The sequence below is a fragment of the Lycium barbarum genome, chromosome 10 (assembly GCF_019175385.1).
Source record: "Lycium barbarum isolate Lr01 chromosome 10, ASM1917538v2, whole genome shotgun sequence".
Taxonomy (NCBI): Eukaryota; Viridiplantae; Streptophyta; class Magnoliopsida; order Solanales; family Solanaceae; genus Lycium; species Lycium barbarum.
The window spans coordinates 3259879-3271571 of NC_083346.1; the positions used below are offsets into that span (position 1 = coordinate 3259879).

Genomic DNA, 11693 nt, shown 5'->3' on the forward strand with positions numbered 1-11693 from the left:
GCTACTATTATGCTGCATTATTATGTGTTCACCGTGTTAAGCTCATTTACTACAATTTCCAACCATCACCCATTTCTATAGTTAGTATATTCACTTTACTTCTGTCATTGATTCAACTGTTTCTTGTACATCATTGTATTTTGTTTCTACATCACAATTATACAGATATATTGTTTTAACTTTCCACTCTTGTATATTGATAAAGTACTATTTGTTTGTTCTATTATGTCATTCTTACTACATAGTAATCAGTGTATACTTGCCCTATGTTACAATTATTATCATGCACATTATGAATATTAACACAATTTTCAAATGACAAATAAATATGTTTTAGCTGTTCATGTCATTATTGATTTTACCTACTTATGTCCTATTCGATTTTATCTTGATTATTTCTTTATGTATTCAGTTATTTATTACGCCTTGCATTCATATTCTTATTGTAGTCTATCATACTTCCATTTATCACAATGCCTATTTCTTTTGTATGTATCTCTTTTTGTCATCATTGTTAGTAATATCATTTTAATGTTATATCATGTACATCATATTGTAATTTGTCTCCCTAGCATTTACTACATAACCTTTCTTCTTTCATATTTTCATCAATTCCCACAATTTAGCAATGACCTAGATGAATTTTAATATATTTAGGAGAGGAGGATTCTTACCTTATGTGCCAAGAAATATTCTTCTTCCACCTTACTTCACTTCGAAGAAAGCCCGAACTCAACAACACGACAAAACAAACGACGAGATCGAAGCGGTGAGCGAAACCCGTCATAAAATTATATAACGTTGCTGCTTGCTTAATCTTTTAAGTACTGAGCCTAATGTTTATGGAGTAGTACGTTGTTGCTCACTTCTTTTTCATTTGCTGCTCAAGAGAAAGAAAATTGAAATAAAGTCACTGCCTATTTTCTAGTGTGGCCGACGTTAGAATGTTTGGAAAAGGAAGTTGCACCATATTTCCTTCTCAAATCTTTGGTTAGCCAAGGTGAGATATATGTGTATATTTTCTATTAATGGGTAGTGGGGACCGCACATGTGAAACATAATTAGTTTCCCCAAGGTTCCACACAAGACTAATAATGATCCTAGTCAAAAGTTGCCTCATTTTTATTTAAATGGTGCTACTTTTTTTTTAATTGTTTATTCCTCCACTCTTAGTACTACTAAATATTTAAACAACTTCCTTTGCCTTCTGTGGAAAAGCAAACACAAGAATCCACATTCCTATACTCAATAATCCTCTTACCAATGAATTTGAAGGACCATGAAAGAGATGACTTGTCTCTAATCTTTTGCTAGCCACCAAAGCAATGGTGCACCCACACTAAAATCATTATCCAAAATAATCTTTTTACTCAACCATTTTATTTTATTTAAAAATTATCCACTCCGTCAAATACCATAATTACCCACTTACGCCTTATATGTGTGCAAATAATATTTCTATGAATAAACTATTCTCACACATTAAATACATATGTTCTAAAATATACTCGTCAATTAAATAACCGAATCACTCGTTATCGCAAGCTATAGACAGCAAGATTAGACCACGAAAAGGATGTTTTAGGGATATTAGGCCTAAAAGTGCTAAACAACCAAATAGGTCGTTACAGAAGCATAGCCCAACTTGGCGCTCTTCAAGTGTTGGACGTTTCAGCTTGCAAGAGGCTTAAGGAGTTGCCATGTTTCATAGGGATGCCAAATTTAGAGCATTTGGCTCTTAGAGATTGTATAAATCTTCAAGAGGTTTATCATTCCCTGAGATTTCTTAAAAAGGTATGTAGCTTATCATTGATTAACTGTAAACGGCTTAAGAGGTGCATTGATTCTCTTCTGTATGTGGATCTGAAGAGCTGCCCTAGTTTAGAAAAATCTCCAGATATCCTCGGAAGCATGAATTTGGAGTTGGAGATTCACATGCTAGACAGTGTGATAAGGGATCTAAATTTGACGTATGACACATTTCCACGTTTCTTGTGTCAGGATATTGTTTCCTTGCAGCATGGCATCTCTACTTCAGATTCCTTGTCACAAAGAGTATTTACCATTGTGCATGGTGGGGAAGAAGATCCCGAGTTAGTTTCCCCTTCAGGGAATGGATAAAAATGTATCAGTCAAATTTCCTGAAAATTGGTTTGTACCTGATAACTTCCTGATAACTTCTTGGTGTATGTTACTCCGGTAGCTTAATTGAAACCACAGTTCAATTGCTTCCCTTATGTAATGATGGGATTTCATGGGTGACCTGGGAACTAACATTATCCGACCATTCAGAATGCTATAGAGAATATAGTATTCATTTATTCTTGTTACATCTTGTTAAACTATGGGATACATCAAAGACAAATGGAAAAACACCAAATGAATATAGGCTTTGTAGGTTATCTTTCTCTGGAGGAATGGAGGAGTATGGATTTCGTTTGTAGTATAAAGATAAACCTGAGCTTGACGCCTTTTTACAAATGAGGAAAAATAATAATAAACATTGCATTATGACAATGAGGAACAGATATAACAATGTTCATGACTCTGTGACCAATGAAGCTCTATCTTTGAGAATCTGTAGGAACAACTTTGCAGCTCTGTCCCGCAAGCCGAGGATTTTAGCTTAAATATAGGTAATATACCTCATGATTTGTTTTTCTCTCATATTACCTACAAAGTATTATTCCAAAACTAATAAAAAAGAACTCTCATTCTTTTTTTTCTCAATTTGTTTTCTTTCTTCTTTCCTCTATTGGCAGGGGCTCACCAAATTGATCTACATTTTGTCTCTAGTTGTGCTGAGCCGTCATTAACCATGGTGAGTTAAAGGATGTGAACAAGTTAAAATTTTGATACTTAAATCAGATTATTGAATCCTGAGATGTAAAATTTAATTATTACCTTAAGGTACTAGCAAATCAAGAATTCGAACATGAAAATTAGTGAACTTTAAAATGAAAAGATAATACTAAAAATTGGAGGGAATTACGATGAAGTAGTACCAACTATAGAAGTTATGGATGCCTTAAGTTACTCCTCCATGTTGAAAAAATTCCGGCAGTGCAGGCAACACTAATACAGTCACATGAAAATGAAAATCCTTTATATTCAACAGGCTCTGATTTGAAAGTAATGTATGACTGTGCTCGAATTCCTTATGGTCGACAGAACTGCTTTACCTCTGTTATCTTATGATTTTTATGAAAGTCCATCATCAAGTCTCGCATTGGAAACAAATGTTAGTTTTCTAAGCTCTATGCCATACTCAAAATTTGTTTTTGACTTGTTCATTTATGGTAGTTCCTTTTACAATTTAATTGGCTCTAAAATGGTTCTCTGAAACAAAGTGTTATGTTTCTTTAATTAGTTTACTCACCTTTTCAATGAGAATGAAGGACTAGGCGTTCTCCTAAATAAATAATTATCATATTCATTTTTATGTATTATGATTTCTTAAAATGATGAATTTTAATTTTTATTTTCTTTCTTCATATTGGTTAATCGGAGTCTTTTATAAAGACATGTTCCTAAAATTCCTTAGCTTTGTTGTGTGTTATTTGAGCATCAATCCCCCTTATGCAATGGCGGGATGTTGTGGATGACCCAGAAACTTGCCTTATCCAACCATTCAGAGTGTGATACTGTACCCAGTATTCAATTTTTCCTGGTGCCTCTTGCTGGCCTATGGGATACATCCTACATCTAACTTAAATGGTAAAACACCAAATGTCTATGGGCTTATTAGGTTATCTTTCTCTGGAGAAATGAAGGCATTTGGATTTCATTTGTTCTATAAAGATGAACCTGAGCTTGAGGAAATGAGTGAAAATAATGATGAACCAACAAAACATTGCATTGGGATAAGGAGGAGCAGATATGAGAATAGTAAACACCATGATTCCGTGACCAATGAAGTGAGTTGCTTGTCATAAATTGTCACATTTCTAACATTCGTGGGGACTCTGGTTTTGAGAATCTGCAGCAATGAGTAGAGGGGCCAGTCTATTCAGCAACTATGCAGCTCTTTCTTGCAAACCCAGGATTTAGGTAATATACCCAGCAACAAGTTTTCTTTTTCTAGTATTATGTGCTGAAACTCTCACTTTTAGAGTTACGACCCAAAGCATTTGTTCAAAAGCAGGTGAATTTGTTTAATTATTTATCATATTCATTTTGAGGTATCATGTTTTTTTTTTGAAAAGGTGAATACTTTAATTGTTATTTCCCTTGTACAAATTGGTTAATTGGAGTCTTTTATAAGGACATGTTTCTTTAACTCTTTGGCTTTGCTGTGTGATATTTGAGCATCAATCCCCGAGTAGAGCTTTAATCCAAGACTGAGTGTAGGGAAAAAGAAAAAGAACTTTCTACATTTCTGTATAATCATTTACTTGGCATTCTGCATATTAAATATAGAATGATAAATAAACAATAAGAGATCTAATTGTATGATTGTATCTTCAATAGATCCTCAAGTAAAACAACCTTCTTGTTCAAGGTGATAATGCTCGATTGAGAAAGCGTAATACTAATGATCTTTCAGATATTCCTGTTCAGACCCTTATTCCTGAATCATTAAGTGGATTTCTTTGTTTATTTATGTGATGCATTAGTTAGAGAACTAGTTTCGCCTCCATGAAGTAAAACTTTAGTGTGTGCCAGTGCATCGGCTAAGGAGTTGATGCGGCCGTTGCTACAGTTTGATCAACAGTTGGTTAAGCTGGGGCAAGAGTCTGAGGATGTTGAGGAAAAACCAAAATTTTCTTGTCAAAAGGTGGGACGACTCAGTTTAACACTTCTGCATTAAAACTTCTTCTTGTCGAAAGGTAATGATCGTGCTCTAACTTTAACAATACAGTAGGGGCCATTTTCATACTTGTACCCGAGTTAAACGTGGAAGATGCCTTTGAAGTTCTTTTCATAAGTCCACAGGAAAAGGTAAAGGGTTGTTATTCCCGAAGGGAACCACTGATCCATGGCTACAAAACTTACTAATAGTTCACTTTTTTGGGAAATCTCTATCTTAATCTGATTGCTTTATTAGGGTTAATCTCTGTTAGAACTTTTAAATACAAATATCTCTCTTGTTATGGTAGGGAGTTGGGTAAAAGATGAAACAGTTGACGTGAGATAGTGGAGGAAGCTTGAGTACGAGGTGAAGTTAAGGTTCGTTCTCTCTCGTGAAGGTGAAAATAAGCAACAAAGTGTTTGTGTTGACTTGCCTAGTACATTAGATAATAAAATTAATACTAGTTGTGCAGAGTTAAAATGCTCATGATATTTCAAATTTCTTGAAAAATATTGAGTCCTAGATTATTATACCAAATGTTATACTTAAGAAGCCCTTTCCTCTCAAAACTGTTTGCACTAATTCATGATTAGATGTGACGTGATCGTTTCAAATTGGGAATATGCAGATCTTTTTTATCTTAACGGTCTTTTATTATCTTACTGTCTGCCATTTCTTGTTGAAATCGATCTTGATAAAGTAATAACATCTATATCTTGATTATTTTTTAAGTGTTTGTAACAAGTTCCAGTCTTTTGGTTTGCAGTGCAAAATGGGAACATGGTATTTGAGAAGAAAACCGGGGACACTGCATACGAACAGCACATATTTCCTCTATTTGTAATAGAACAACTAGATTCTTCCTGTGAGAAAGAGCTTCACGAAAGAACTTTGGTATGCTGTAGTCCATTTCTAGTAGAGGTGACAGTGGCACCTCTTTTGGACCAGAATACCTAGTTTGATAATGAAATGAATTCACATCTTTGCCTTTGCAGACAAGTAGCTTCCAAAAACAAATTGCAGATTAATGTGTGAGAAGCAAGAAAGCCGTGCCAAAACGGGTGGATGAAAGAAGCGTCAAAACTATTAGTAAGTCGCCTCACATCACAAAGCAAGCGTACCAAAGGGCAGTGCCGTACGCAGGATTTTCCATAAGCAGTGTCACCATATAAAAGAGTGAACAACTAAAATAAATCACTATAATGATATTTTATAAAGACAACTCAAATCATATTAATAAAACTCGTTGCAAGGGCATTATCACAATTCTCCTCGACGAGTTTTCATCTTTTGAAAGGTGTTCTTAATAGGCTTATTAGAAACATTACTAAATACTTATTTTTATATATAAGGCACCAAACAATCATTCAAAAGCTCATGAACAATAAAAATAAAACCTCAAGCACTTAATAAAAATTTGTAATGAAGAAAGTACTAACCTTATGCAAAATCAAGATGCTGATCAACAGAAACGAAAAGAAACTTACAAATATATTTGTAATTTGGGCAGCCAGTAATGTTACCTATTAGTTATATTTCTTTTCTTTTCTATATATAATAACAAAAGGCTTGGTTCCGACCAGGGGTAAAATCGTAATTTTACCCTCCTCCAATTTAATTAAAACAGCCCACATATTCACCCATTTGTACAACTTTCTCCCTCTCTCTCCGTATTTTAATAGCCTTCCCTTGTTTTGCTTCGTCTTTTCACTGTTTTCTCAGCTCAGTTTAGGTGCGTTGCTTGTAGAGTTATTAGGTGAGGTTTCTTTATCCCATGTTTTTTTGATTATCAGTGTTATTTAGAATTAACATTGTGTTGAGGTTTAATTTGAAGAATGCTTTTACTATTTTTTGAATCTTGCATTTCTTCATGTGTACCTGTTTTAGGTCTTCCAGTAAGAATGGATTTGAGTTTGTTATTTAACATACTGCATCCGTACTTGCACCAGAGGTGTTTGAGAAATTGCCCGAAAGAAGAAACTACTAATCTTTTTGGGCTCTTAAATCCAGATTGTCTGATCAAAAATAGCTTTGAATATGATGGGCAACTTCCCATTAAAGGTGCGCTGTTCTATGACAGCTTGAAAATTTCATTCTCCAGCAGAGATAATATCTGGAACTGAATTTAGTATTCGAAAGTTGTGTTTACTGGCCATAGTTCAGCTAACAAGGTTGTTCATTATCGCCAATTATTTGATAGCAATTACCGGTATTGCAGAGGACGGAACGTGACTTTTCAGGAGGTAGATAGTTTTGTTATTCTTTTTCTTCATTTATAGTCACGCCTTTTGTTTTAATTTAGGTAGTTCAATAATATCCTTCAATTTTCCTTTGTGCATCATTTCTTTTTTGATGGAAGTATTTGAACAGGGTATAATATAGTTTTTTATTTTTAGGTAGAATTGGAGCTTTTTCACACTTTCCTGGTGTCTATTCTGAACTTAGAGGTCATCCATGATGAGTTAACAAAGTCATGCACACTTGCAAGCCACTGCTACTTAGCAAGAAGCTCATTTGAGTGGAATTTACTCAACTCAAGTAATATCTAATGCACTCTTGACTGATACTGGCTGCTGTTACTTTAGTAGATTAAAATTCTGCTCTAACTGGTTTTGTATGAAAATTAACTCCCCAGGAAAATATGGAAAAAATGATAGCTGGTGCACTAACAGAGTTTTTTCTCTACATGGTCATGAACATTTGTTCTTGTATTTAACCCTTATATCCCTCCACTTCACTCTCCTGTTTATCCATTGTAAGTTCAATTCTAGAAAATTGTTATACTACGATGCTCTTCTTACTCTTTGCTATAGAGCAGTTCAACGACATTGTGGGTTGGTGGAGATGCATTTGAAAATCAGTATTGGAGTGCAAGTGACTCAAAAAAAAAAAAAAAAAAAAAGCTTCTACATTGGTCCTATGGAAGACATACTGATATTAGCAACTTGAGTCGGTAGCCATCTAAAGGTATGTTTTTACCTCTTTATTTGAGCTTGCGATGTAATATTGTCCTTAATATACCAAAGTTGTTGGGGGTTTGTTCAGTCATTATTATGGTAAAGACGATCCATGTAACAAGAAACACAGTTTTCTATCGTTAAATTGCCCATTTTGTCTTTGATCATTTAAGGAAAAGCTCAAAACTGTTTTAGACTTTCTCCATCACTTACATATGTGTCTTTCGATTGTCCACCCAAACTTTTACGTATAAATTGGATACCTCCAAAGAGTGTTTCTTCAATTTCAACTTTGAAATATGAGTTTGACGTTATCCATCTCAATCCTCTGAGACTTGAAAATAGACTAGAACCTTGGTCTTGCCAACTCATCAGGAAAATCACCTTTGTTCTTCGTAGTCACCTGTTAAGCTCTCAATAGGAATCTCTGTGTATCATCCTTCTTCACCAACCAGGACAGGAGATAAAAATGGTGAATTGCTAGGCTGTATGATACCATTCTTCCTCTTCCCGTGAGAATACTCATCTGCTGATTTGATTTGGTTTTATTTTCCTTCTTCCTTTTTGGTTCAAGTTTTTCAAAAATTTCTAAAGGTTTCTATCCATAACTCCAAGCACGGTGAAATCTGAGTTCTAATGCCACCTTAAAATGCTAAACTGATGCCAATTTGGGTTCTTTTTTTTTCCCCAGTGGCCTGTTGCAGTCTTCTCATCTTTTTCACTTAATTTTCTTTGAAGTCCCAAATATCTTTATTTTAGTTCTTAGTGGAAGTGATGTTTGAAAATTTAGTTTGACCTCAACGAGTTTTGGCATAAACTCAGGCTTATGTATAATTCTAAAGCACCATACATGGCTATGATGAGTTCTTTAATGGCCCTCCTTCATTTTCTTCCTTTATTGTTAATCTCTCTGACTCAGTTTCTCTATATTCTTGGAATTGTAATACAAAGGAATTATCTATGATTATTGTGTTGAATGTTGTTTATTGGATGCGAGTTCTATTTGGTGTTATCATTTTTATTGCATTTGAAATGACCGGCATTGTGGTTTATGGTTGAAATGTACTAAAACAACGAAGGGCAATATACCTCGGACGGGAATTTAAGATTGTTTGTTGGACCTAACTTCTCAAAAACTCTCTTATCACAGGTTTGTAGAATCAAAACAAAAATGAGTTTATTGGTAGCTTAAAATGGATTGCTATGATGCAAGAACTGCTATAGATATTCTTATTCTCTCTTTAGTTTGCACTTTGGAATATACGCATGGTAGGCTGTAATTTAATTGATGTTTAAGAATATACCATGTTATACACTATTTTGTTTTAATGTTGTATTGCTAGGTGTGATCCTTACTAGACACACGCTGCATTTGTCCATGAAATAAATTAGTTTTTAATATTATCCTAGAAAAAGTACAAAATAAAGGTGTAATGTTTGAAAGGGATGCTCAGAGCGCAACGAGTCCTTGCTTTCTGTAGCTGTGGTGGAAGAGACTCAATGTATGAGGTTTAGTTCTCTGTTTTCCTGTACATTAAATTTATGTTATAGGTTATTGAATTAGTTAAGCTGCCCAACGAGAACTTTCATGGCTACTTGTAATGTCGCCTAGAAGTGTGACCGTTACCTTGAATACAAATCCTCTCCAGGAGAACAAAGAATAACCCAGTGTTAATTGGTGAGCCTGGAGTTGGGAAGACTGCAATCTCTGAAGGATAAGTTTATATTTCTTATTGAATATGTTGTGGAAGGAATCTGAGCATGTGATTTAAAACTTTGATTTATATGGCACGTTTGGGAATATGTTCCATTTGGTCTCAGTTTGTTATATGTTTCAAAAATACTGCATCCATTGCTTATAACTTATATTCTTCTCTTCCTGTTTGATAGGCTTGCGCAGAGAATTGTGCATGGAGATGTGCCTCAGGCTCTGATGAATCGACGGGTTAGTGATGAAGGGATCTGTTGTTGCATTCACCTGAATTCATGAAAGAAAATATCTTTATTATTAACATGTTTGGTTCCTCTGTGCAGCTAATATCTCTTGACATGGGTGCGCTCATAGCCGGTGCAAAAATACCGTGGTGAATTTGAAGACAGATTGAAGGCTGTGCTTAGGAAAGTGACAGAATCCGAAGGACAGATCATTCTTTTTATTCATGAGACACATACTGTTGGCACAGGTACGTTCTTAAGAAACATCAGCAGATGTCAAAATGCTGTTATATATGTTGTTGGAATGCCTTTGATTGAAAGTTAATATTTGTTGCTCCTTCTCTTGAGCCCTTGTATTACTATCTCCCCTTGTGGTAGTTTGCTGCATGGACGTGTAATTGCCCGTGTTAATTGGCCAATAATTAGCTGATTTCCTAAGAGATATAAATGACAAACTTTTGGAACAGATTTCTTTATGTTAAATCCAAAGGGTACATAATCAACTTCAGATTCCTTATGTTGTCCTATTACAATCGATGGACCCAAAAGTAAAACTGAAAAATAAGAAGATAATAAGAATTGAGAGGGATTGATATTTCACACTTTTTATTGGTTTTATTCAGTTTGGTTCAATTAAACTGAGGAGTAGTGATAAAATACATTTGCTCTTTCTGCTTTCTTTGTTTGAGTTCCATTCTATTGTGTCAGAATGTTCTCAGTTGTTTCTATAATCAGAAATGTTCTTTTTTGTGGCTATAACTATAAAGAGTGGTTAAATTTTAAACATATGCATGTTATAAGTGAATGCAATGAAATGTAGGATTGGAGGTTTGTTGTCTTCGCCTTTGTTGCATTGTGGTATTTGATGAAAAAGAGCAATTGCAGCTTTCTCGCTAAGTTAGCATTTTGTAGTACCTAGCTTTTCTTTACCAGCTTCGTACCTAGGGTTTCTTTTTAGTCTACCATTCATGAAAGATGACGAGGATTCCAAAGTATGGGCTCAATAGAGAATATGATGAGTTAGAATTTAGTTTCACTTTACTTTTTTAGATTTAAAGGGTTTCCACTTTACTAGGTAAGCTTTTTGAATTTAGTTTCACTTTACTTGTTTAGATTTAAAGAGTTTCCACTTTACTAGGTAAGCTTTCTTTCATGAAGAAAGGCACTCCTATTTGATTAGCTTTTTTCGCTAAAAAAGTGTCATTTGTCTTTTTAAATTAAATCCATAAATCTAAGCAAGATCAAGCATATCTTTAGGAGATATAAACCAGCTTCAATGAATTTCTGTAGAAAAATATTTAGAAGTTAGTGGACAAAAGTGGGATGTTGAGGCCCAAGTACAAAACTCCAGTTAAAACATCCTATTGTTCTCAACAGTCGCAATATCATATGAGCATCTGACATTATTTTGAAGCAGGGCCCTTTGAGTCGCTTGGTAAGTTCTCGGCACTTCTTCAATTTGCACTGGTATGCTTGAGAAAGTAGGCATAAAAAGGATCTTTTACCGGTAGCATGTGCCACTTTAGATGTCCCATTCTTTGCAATGGGCATGAAAAATGCTTATTGCAACATATTTCACTCCCTCAAAATACATACGGCCACAGTTGTTAGTTTCACTTTGGTTGCCTTATTTGCAGAAAATGGGGGAGGTTTGATTTAAGCAGCAGAGCAGTGGCAAACCAGCCACCTATCTTTGCCAATTAAAAGATGCATATGACGATGTTGATCAAATGGAGAAGGGCTATGTGCTGACTCCTGATTGTGTTTCCATTAAAACTGCTCGTGTTCGTCAAGTCAAGCTTGTCAAATTGGCACCTTAGCTTAACGCGTATTTAAACTTTCTACCCCACTTCTCTTGCTCAGACATCTTCCCACTGGTTTTTTTTGGTTAATTCATACTTTGATGTATCAGTTGAGGCATTATTGAGTTGTTTCTGTTAAACAGGCCTAAACAAGGCATGTCATTTACGTATAAAATTTGCATCCATCTATTACAATTCATTTAAAAA

The 11693-nt window shown here is 34.7% G+C and overlaps 1 long non-coding RNA gene across 2 annotated transcripts; it reads left to right on the top strand.

Annotated features, from left to right (window-relative positions):
* Positions 1–6415: 6415 nt before the first annotated feature.
* Positions 6416–11693, top strand: LOC132615213 (uncharacterized). 2 transcript variants are annotated; one of them, XR_009572615.1, is made up of 6 exons: positions 6416–6548; positions 6680–7035; positions 7189–7759; positions 9640–9694; positions 9784–9932; positions 11322–11693. It is a non-coding gene; the product is annotated as an uncharacterized LOC132615213 (long non-coding RNA). The 2 variants fall into 2 exon arrangements; XR_009572616.1 differs by having other exon boundaries at positions 7193–7759.